Genomic DNA, 10,295 nt, shown 5'->3' on the forward strand with positions numbered 1-10,295 from the left:
CCGTTGTCGGAACTGCCTGATGAATTAGGCAATCTGCATGCAAACGGACAGCATTTGTAGCATTCGTCTCACAAATGCAAGTCTGTCCGTTTTGTCATACGGACAAACTGATCCGTTTCAAAGTTTTTTGCACATTTTTAAAGGTCTGCGCATGGACGGATCCGGCATTGCAGTATTTTTAAAGTCGGATTTTCAATGTGTTCCGCATGCTGCGGTATTATCTCCGTCCTGAAAAGTCAAAAAGACTGAACTGAAGACATCCTGATGCATCTTGCATCTTGAACGGATTGCTCTCCATTCAGAATGCATGGGGATAAAACTGATCAGTTCTTTTCCGGTATTGAGCCCCTAGGACGGAACTCAATGCCGGAAAAGAAAAAAGCTAGTGTGAAATCACATCTAGCTTAAAATCATAGTGTTCAGGTCCCATTCGTTATATGATATTTTTAAAACATTGTCTATTGAGTGATCTTGCCATTAAAGGAAATGTGCCTTCAGAAAATGACCTATTGTTTAAATCACGTATTTCTGTTTAACGTATTTTTAAAGAATTGTTTAATTGGTGATTATAATTTTTTTTTCTATGTCACTATCTATATTTAAACAAAAGCCATAAAATCCTGCAGTTTTCACACTGGCCACTAATCCTAATAACAGGCATTATAGACAGCATTAGAATGACAGATAAGACAGGATCCTCCATTCGCAATATGTGATTATTAGAAATGACTGAATTTATCAAAAATTCGATTTGGTCGGTTCGCCGAATTTTCAGAAAAGAGGCTATTCGATCAGAATTTATTTGTGGCGAATTGCGTTAAAAAACGTCTATTTCTGGTTGCAGAGAGCCTGTATAGTGGTATAGAACACTGTGCCTTGCAGTACACGCATAGGGAGTCTGCTGTGGTAGTGAAACAATACTGTGAGTCAGCATGACATGCGGATGACAGGCGTCGCTCTTAGTCCTCTTTCAGACGGGCGCATTGCGGGAAAATGTGCGGGTGCGTTGCGGGAACACACGCGATTTTTCCGCGCAAGTGCAAAACATTGTAATGCGTTTTGCACTCGCGTGAGAAAAATCGCGCATGTTTGGTACCCAAACCCGAACTTCTTCACAGAAGTTCGGGCTTTGGATCGGTGTTCTGTACATTGTATTATTTTCCCTTATAACATGGTTATAAGGGAAAATAATAGCATTTTGAATACAGAATGCATAGTGCAATAGGGCTGGAGGGGTTAAAAATTTTTATAATAATTTAACTCACCTTAGTCCACTTGATCGCAAAGCCGGCATCTCCTTCTGTCTTCATCTTAGCTGTGTGGAGGAACAGGACCTGTGGTGACGTCACTCCGGTCATCACATGATGATCTTTTACCATGGTGATGGATCATGAGATGACCAGAGTGACGTCACCACAGGTCCTGTTCCTCCACACAGCACAGAAGACAGACAGAAGAGATGCCGGGCTTCGCGATCAAGTGGACTAAGGTGAGTTAAATTATTATTATTATTTTTTTAACCCCTCCAGCACTATTTTACTATGCATTTTGTATTCAGAATGCTATTATTTTCCCTTATAACCATGTTATAAGAGAAAATAATAATGATCGGGTCTCCATCCCGATCGTCTCCTAGCAACGGTGCGTGAACTTGCTTGCGGATGCTTGTGATTTTCACGCAACCCCATTAATTTCTATGGGGCCTGTGTTACGTGAAAAATGCAGAATATAGAGCATGCTGCGATTTTCACACAACGCACAAGTGATGCGTGAAAATCACTGCTCATGTGAACAACCCCATAGAAATGAATGGGTCGGGATTCAGTGCGGGCGCTATGCGTTCAACTCACGCATCGCATCCGCGTGGAATACTCGCCCGTGTGAAAGGGGCCTTAGAATCATTTCACACTACACTTATTTGGGCAGTGATGGGGCCAAAACTGACGAACCTTACAGATCGATGTTAGTGTCAAGAAGAAGCGCCCTCCTTTTACAATGTCGTCAGCTGATTCCACAGAGATGTCTACAGAACCTGTTCTATTAAACGCTTATACAAGTAGAGCACCCGACAGAGTGGAGAGGGTGTCAGCAGTAAGTTTGTGTTGACGTCACTGATTATTTTGCCCTTCCGCTCATCCGTCAGAACAATAACCCCCAAAAAACTGATCCTATTTGTTGAGCATCTGCCTTCACTTGGTCAGCAGTTGGTCAGTATTGTTAAACCCATAAAAAAAACTGAGATGACACGTGAATGGAATATTTACATGTCTTCTGTGTTTTGTAACCACTCTTGCTTTTGGCTACCAAATCATAAGCCAATTCTGATGGGACCATACAGGCCTTACAGCTGCTACATAGACAGGATCCATTGTGCGTCAGATTTTTCCTTCCTTCTGACAGATCAGAGGATAGGTTAAATACATGATGATGTCAGCCAGGCTGAAAGGCAAAATAGTGGCCCAGTCATGGAGTGGGCAGGTGTCACATCTGTGACAGGTCTCAGAAGGTCTGAAAGATTATCTACGCATTAGTGATCTGACAGCCTCTTTTGGTTTTACTTTGTCTGTGTGTTGCTGGTATGTCCACACCTCCTGTTCAGGTGTGGATCATGTGACCTTTACCTCGCCCTATTTAGTCTGACTTTTCCCATCACTCCTTGCTTGGGATAGCTTCATTTGGTCTTGGAAGACCTGGAGTGTGGTTCGTGTTGAAGTCCTGTTCATCCTTCATCCTCTGAAGTTAAGTGTTCCGCTTGTCGTGTTTTGTATCCCCCCCCCCCCCCCGGTTGTTTACTAGGCCTCAGTGAGACGCTAGTTCCTTCACCAGGGAAGGAACGGGTGGTCTCTGCCCTGTCATTAACTTTAGGGCATCTGAGGGTCACCAGGGTTTTCTAGGTTCCAGTGTATGGGTATCTCTACCATCGAGAGGTGCCCATACGGATAGGAGTTAGGGCCAGGAGCAGGGTTTTATAGGTGGTGACCCTTTTCCTTCCCTAGCGATGAGGCCTAGTGTCTTTCCCCTTCCTTCTTGACTGTCTTTTGGTGTTCTCCCCTACTACATCCATGACAGCAGGGTGGGAACAGCATGAGAAGTCCACAGAGTGGCCCAAAGACAGAGTGTTGATGTGACACAGTGTTCACAATTCACCGCAGAGCGGCTAATGGGACATACCTATATTTCCTTTTAATACACCACGTAAATGGATGTAGTACAATGGAACTTCACTGCTGAACGGCAATTAAGACCTATATATATTTTTCTGATTAACTCGTAGGATACAAGCGCCGTACATGTACGGTGCTGAAAACTGGGACAGAAATCCCAGCGCCGTACAGCTACGGCGCTCTGATCGGTCAGCTGCAGGGGGTCGGCCAGTCACAGATAGCTGGACCCCTGCTGTATGCGCTGGAATCGGTGAAAACACTGATGCCGGTGCATTAACTCTTGCACTGCCACGGCACGTACGGTATCCCGCGGGGTGCGGGGTGTCCATCGGGTCCTTGCGCTGCAGTGACGGAGACCCGATGGCAGGGAAAGCAGCCTGATGCCTTCCTTAGGCATAGTGGCTTCCTTCCATGAGAGCCTGTGAGATCCAGATCCCTGGATCTCACAGGCAGGAAGCTGTAAGTGTATTACAGTGAGTAATACACTTACAGCCAATTCATTACAAGACAGAAGTATTGTAATGCATTGTAAAGGGGATCGGACCCCAAAGTTTCAAGTAAAAAAAAAAAAAAAAAAGAAATGGTAAAAAATAGGGAAAAAAAGAAAAGTAGACATATTAGGTATCATCCGTATCAACTGGCTCTATAAAAATATCATATAATCCACCAGGTCAGGTAAACACCGTAAAAAAATAAAAAAATGGCAACACAAAAACAAGATTTTTTTTCTGTGTAAAACTTAACAAAAATTACAATGATAGACATTAGGTATCTGTCACAGATGGAGTATGAGGGAACACTCCACACCGAGCACAGGAAGGAAAAGGATAGGAACAAGGCCTGGAAACTAGGGTAGGGGAGAAGGTCACCTCATAGAACAACCCTAGTCCAAGTCCTGACTCACTATAAGTATGAACTAACCTTGATGGTAGGAAAGTTCATACACAGGAACATAGAGCCCTAACACACCCAGTAGGGCCCTAGTATAGTGACAAGACTTGAGACAACCTATTCCTCCACCAGAAGGATGAACAGAAGTCTCCCTCAGACCTGGATACAATAGATAGGGGAATACAACAAACAAAACACAAATAGGTAAAGACGACACTTAACTTCACGAGGAGCAAAGGCAACGCCAGGAGCTCAACCGAGATCCAACAACCAGCAAGCCCAGAGTCCATAAACTGAAGCTACAAACCGCACCCCTAGAAGGGGTAAGCAGTAATAATTAGGGGAAGTTAAATGACCAAACCAACAACACCTTCCAGAGGTGTGGTCATTACCAAAACAACACAGACACAACAGATCCACAAGGAACCATTCAGATTAACCCATGTGTTGCCAGTGTCTTTGATCTCCTTGCCCCTGTCATAGGAGTGTCCGTGACAGTACCCCCTCCGGGCACCCAGGTCCGACCTTATTCAGGTGAGACTTGTGAAAGGTTTTCACCAAGCGACTGGCATTCATGTCGCATGCCGGTGCCCACATCCTCTCTTCTGGTCCATAACCCTTCCAGTGGAAAAGATACTGAAGAGATCCACGGAGAACTCGAGAGTCGATTTTCTTGGCGATCTGAATTTCAAAACTACCGTCCACCATGACAGGAGCGGGTGGCAAGGAAGACAGCTGAAAAGGTTCAAAATATCTCTTCAACAAAGATTTGTGAAACACATTATGAATTTTCAGGGCCTGAGGAAGTTCAAAACCAAAAGTTACAGGATTAATGATGGCAGTGATCTAATATGGACTAATAAACCTTTGATCCAACTTCCAAGAAGGTACCTTCAACTTCATAGAAACTAGTGTAAACCAGTGACTCAACCTATAGACCGAAAAGATAAGGGTGCTTCATGTTTCTTGCGGACATACACACAGAATCACCCACTTTTAGGTTCGGACCATTCCTACATTTACTGCCAGCCACACGTTTATCCTTGTTACCCATAATCTTCAAATTATTTTGACTTTTTCGCCATATCGATGATAATGATGATGAAAAACGTTCTTCCTCAGGGATACCAGAATATCAGAACCAGAAAATGTGCCAAGCTGCGGGTGAAACCCATATGCCCCAAGAAACGGCGACTACCAATGGACTCCTGACTACGATTGTTTATGGCAAACTCTGCCAAAGACAAAAAGGAAGACCACGCCTCCTGGTTCTCAGATACAAAACATCTCAAGTAAGTCTCCAGACTCTGATTAGTGTGCTCTGTCTGTCCGACTGAGGATGAAAAGCCGAAGAAAAGAACAGTTGTATCTCCAGTCGAGTACAGAACGCTTTACAGAATCTGGAAACAAACTGAGTCCCACAATCTGAGACCACATTAGAGGGAATGCCATGGAGTTTCACAATGTTGTCAACAAATACTTGTGTGTCATTTTACTAAAGCGATCAACTACCACCAGAATAACTGTCTTTCCTGATGAGTTGGGTAAATCAATGATAAAATCCATGGATACATGAGTCCATGGTCTGGACGGGTTAGGCAATGGAAGTAAAGATCCGGAAGGCTGAGTATGTGTCACCTTATCACGTGCACAGGTGGTACAGACTGACACATAGTCCTTAACACACGTACACCACCCTGGCCACCAGAATCTAAAAGATATGAGGTCAGTGGTGGATCTGGTCCAAGGGTGTCCTGTAAGAGCCATACAATGTTGTTCCTCAAACACCTTGTGACGCAATTCCGGTGGCACAAATAGTTTCCCAGAGGGACACAAATCCCGTGAGTCTCCCTGAACTTCTAACACCTTCACCTTAAGGTCAGGGTAAAGAGCAGATATCACCACCCCTTTAGACAGTGTGGGACTTGGATTTTCCAAAATCACCACCTTTAAGAAAACGACGTGACAAGGCATCCACCTTGACGTTCCTAACCCCTGGAGGATAGGTGACAGTGAAATTGAATCTGGTGAAAAACAATGACCACCTGGCTTGTCTCGGGTTCAGTAGTTTGGCCGACTCCAGGTAAGCCAAATTTTTGTGATCAGTGAACACCGTGATCGGATGAATCACCCCTTACAACCAATGACGCCACTCCTCAAAAGCCAACTTAATGGGCAGTAACTCTGTTACCCCCATTATAAATTCTCTCAGCAGGAGAGAGTTTTTTTAGAGAAAAATGCACATGGTCGCCATTTACCAGGTGAAGGGCCTTGCGATAAAATTGCTCCTACCCCCACCTCGGAGGCATTCACCTCCACAATGAAAGGTTGTGATACATCCAGCTGCACCAATATAGGAGCAGAAGCGAAGCATTCCTTAATCGCAGAAAAGGTTCGCAACGCCGAATCAGACACACAAGACATCCGTCCCTTTCTTACTCATGTCAGTTAGGGGTTTTACTATTGTCGAATAATTCTGAATACTTTTTCGGTAATAGTTGGTGAACCCTAAAAACCGCATAAGAGCCTTTAGATTTTCGGGTCTATCCCAGTCCATTACAGCACAGACTTACTCTCGATCCATTCGAAAACCCGAAGATGTCAACAGGTAGCCCAAGAACTACACCTCCTGTACAGCAAAAACACACTTCTCCAATTTTGCACACAATTTATTATCTCTTAGGATCTGTAACACCTGTCTCACATGATCCTGATGTGTTTCCACATCTGGAGAATAAATTAGAAGAATTGTAATCTAAATGCATGACTACAAACCTCCCCACCAGGTGATGAACACTGCAGGAGCATTGGTCAACCCAAAGGACATGACCAGGTTCTCAAAGTGCCCCTCAGGAGTATTTAAAGTCGTCTTCCATTCATCCCCTTCCTTGATCCTAACCAGATTATATGCCACTCTTAGGTCCAAGTTGGAGAACACCTTTGCACCAATAATCTGGTTAAACAAATCGTGAATCAAAGGAAGAGGGTAAGGATCACGGACAGTAATCCGATTAAGTTCACAGAAATCCAGACATGGTCAAAGACCTCCGTATTTCTTTTTAACAAAAAAGAACCCTGCTGCTACTGGAGACTTGGAAGGTCTTATACTGTATGTCCTTTGGCTAAACTCTCAGTAATATACTCTCTCTCATGGCCTGTCTTTCAGGTTCAGAATGGTTATACAACCTAGAGTTAGGCAATTTAGCTCCAGAAATAAGATTGATAGGACAATCATATTCCCGACGTGGAGGTAAATCCTGGCATCCACTCTCAGAAAGCACGTCGGCAAACTCATATATAAAAGAGGGTAAATTCTTGGTAGTTTGTATTATGTAGAGAGAATCTGAATCGCACCTCCTCATACCTATACTAATGACTACTGTACGTATTTTGCAGCATTTCTATTGATAAAACATGGCTATACAGCACAAGTATCAAACATTTGCTGTGCCCTAAAAGAGGCATTAGTATACAGTTTGATCAAAGAGCATAGGCCCACTTACCGCGACAAGGTTGCCTCTTGTTAAGTGGGAACCTACTCTATCCATAGCGCAGTGCCGTGCGGCGACCACCGCGCCTCCACACCGCACCAGCAGGCAACGGGATCCAACAGCCACAATGCGGCCCCACCGTGAGGCAGAGCCACCTAGGCCTCGGATCCCATCACTCCACCAGCACGGCACAGAAGCAGCGGCGGCCACCGTCCAGAGCCGCATGTGAACTGGTGCAAAGGGATCACCTGTTCACGGCTTCTCAGAAACTTCAACTGAGATGGGGTAGGAATTATTTAACCCTTATCCTGAGAAGCTGTGAACATGTGATCCCTTTGCACCAGTTCACATGCGGAACTGGACGGTGGCCGCCGCTGCTTCTGTGCCGTGCTGGTGGAGTGATGGGATCCGAGGCCTAGGTGGCTCTGCCTCACGGTGGGGCCGCATTGTGGCTGCTGGATACCGTTGCCTGCTGGTGCGGTGTGGAGGCGTGGTGGTCGCCGCACGGCACTGCGCTATGGATAGAGTAGGTTCCCACTTAACAAGAGGCAACCTTGTTTTATCAATAGAAATGCTGCAAAATACGTACAGTAGTCATCAGTATAGGAATGAGGAGGTGCGATTCAGATTCTCTTTCTACATAATAAATTCTTGGTAGTAACAACAGAAAAAGATGTATTAAGACAATTATCAATGCAATAATCGCCCCAATCCAGAATCTGCCCAGCTTTCCAATCTATAGTTGGATTGTGCTTGCTAGGCCACGGTAAAACCAGAACCACTGGTGCAGGGAGACCTTCCGACACAAAACACAAGATAAATTCTTGATGAAAGTCACCCACTCTTAATCTGATATCATGCACCACTTGAGACAAACACTTCTGAGCAAGTGGTGCAGAATCAATAGCGAATATGGGAATTTTTTTTCTAATACACTTGGTGACAACCCGTGCATACGAACAAACTGAGCATCATTTAGATTCACCCTTGCCCCACTGTCGATCAACAACTCAATCCCCACAGTCTTGGATTCTAGCGCCACTTCAGCAGTCAGGAGAAATTGGGTACTACCAATAAAAGACAAATGCACATTTTCTGACTATCCTATCACTCCTCCAAGAGTCAAATGAGAATTAAATATCTTTTTTCTCTCCTTTTGCCGTTTCATGTCTGGACATACATTGATAAAATGTCCCCTTCTGCAGAAAAAACACACTCCCTTACTATTACCAGTGGATCCAGGGGTAGCTCCCCCTAACTGCATGGGTTCATTTCCTTACCCAAACCCAGGAGTAGCTTCACCCAAAGTGTCAGAGGAAGACTATACGTTATGTAATAGAACGTCCTGAGAGAGTGGGCCTTTCGATCTCTCTCTCAGGCGTCTATCAATACGTACAGCAAGAGACATAGCGGCTTCCAAAAACTCAGGATTCTCATGAAAGGCCAAAGCGCCCTTCAGCCTCTCAGATAATCCCTGATAGAACTGACTACTGAGAGCCGAATTGTTTCACTCAGTATCTGTAGCCCACCTCCTAAACACAGAGCAATAGATCTTTGCAGAACACTCTCCCTGACGCAGGCCGCATAACTTGGTCTCGGCCAGGGAGGTCCGATCAGGGTCCTCATAGATGAGACCCAAAGCTCTAAAAAATTCATCCACCGATCTGAGGGACTGTGATCCGGTCGGCAGAGAAAAAGCCCAAGACTGGGCGTCCCCTTTATGCAACAAAATAATCACACCCACCCTCTGACTCTCATTCCCCGAAGAGTGTGGACATAGCTTAAAATACAATTTGCACGCTTCCCTGAACAGAATGTAATTATCACTTCCCCCCAAGAATCTCTCCTGGATAGCAACTTTAGGTTCAGGACTAGGGATGAGCGAACTCGAACTGTATAGTTCGGGTTCGTACCAAATTTTGGGGTGTCCGTGACACGGACCCGAACCCGGACATTTTCGTAAAAGTCCGGGTTCGGGTTCGGTGTTCGTCGCTTTCTTGGCGCTTTTGTGACGCTTTCTTGGCGCTTTTTGAAAGGCTGCAAAGCAGCCAATCAACAAGCGTCATACTACTTGCCCCAAGAGGCCGTCACAGCCATGCCTACTATTGGCATGGCTGTGATTGGCCAGAGCACCATGTGACCCAGCCTCTATTTAAGCTGGAGTCACATAGCGCCGCCCGTCACTCTGCTCTGATTAGCGTAGGGAGAGGTTGCGGCTGCGACAGTAGGGCGAGATTAGGCAGATTAACTCCTCCAAAGGACTTGATTAATCGATCGATCTGCAGCTGTGCATCATTGAGCTGCTGAAATTCAATTGCTCACTGTTTTTAGGCTGCCCAGACCGTTTGTCAGTCACTTTTTTCTGGGGTGATCGGCGGCCATTTTGTGTCTTGTGGTGCGCCAGCACAAGCTGCGACCAAGTGCATTTAACCCTCAATGGTGTGGTTGTTTTTTGGCTAAAGCCTGCATCAGGGTGAAGCTGTCACACCAAGTGCATTTAACCAGCAATAGTCTGTTTATTTTTTGGCCATATACTACATCAGGGGCAAGCTGCGCCTGTCACCAAGTGCATTTAACCCTCAATGGTGTGGTTGTTTTTTGGCTAAAGCCTACATCAGGGTGAAGCTGTCACACCAAGTGCATTTAACCAGCAATAGTCTGTTCATTTTTTGGCCATATACTACATCAGGGGCAAGCTGCGCCCGTCACCAAGTGCATTTAACCCTCAGCAGTGTGGTTGGTCAAGCTG

This window comes from Bufo gargarizans, chromosome 6 (genome assembly GCF_014858855.1).
Source record: "Bufo gargarizans isolate SCDJY-AF-19 chromosome 6, ASM1485885v1, whole genome shotgun sequence".
Taxonomy (NCBI): domain Eukaryota; kingdom Metazoa; phylum Chordata; class Amphibia; order Anura; family Bufonidae; genus Bufo; species Bufo gargarizans.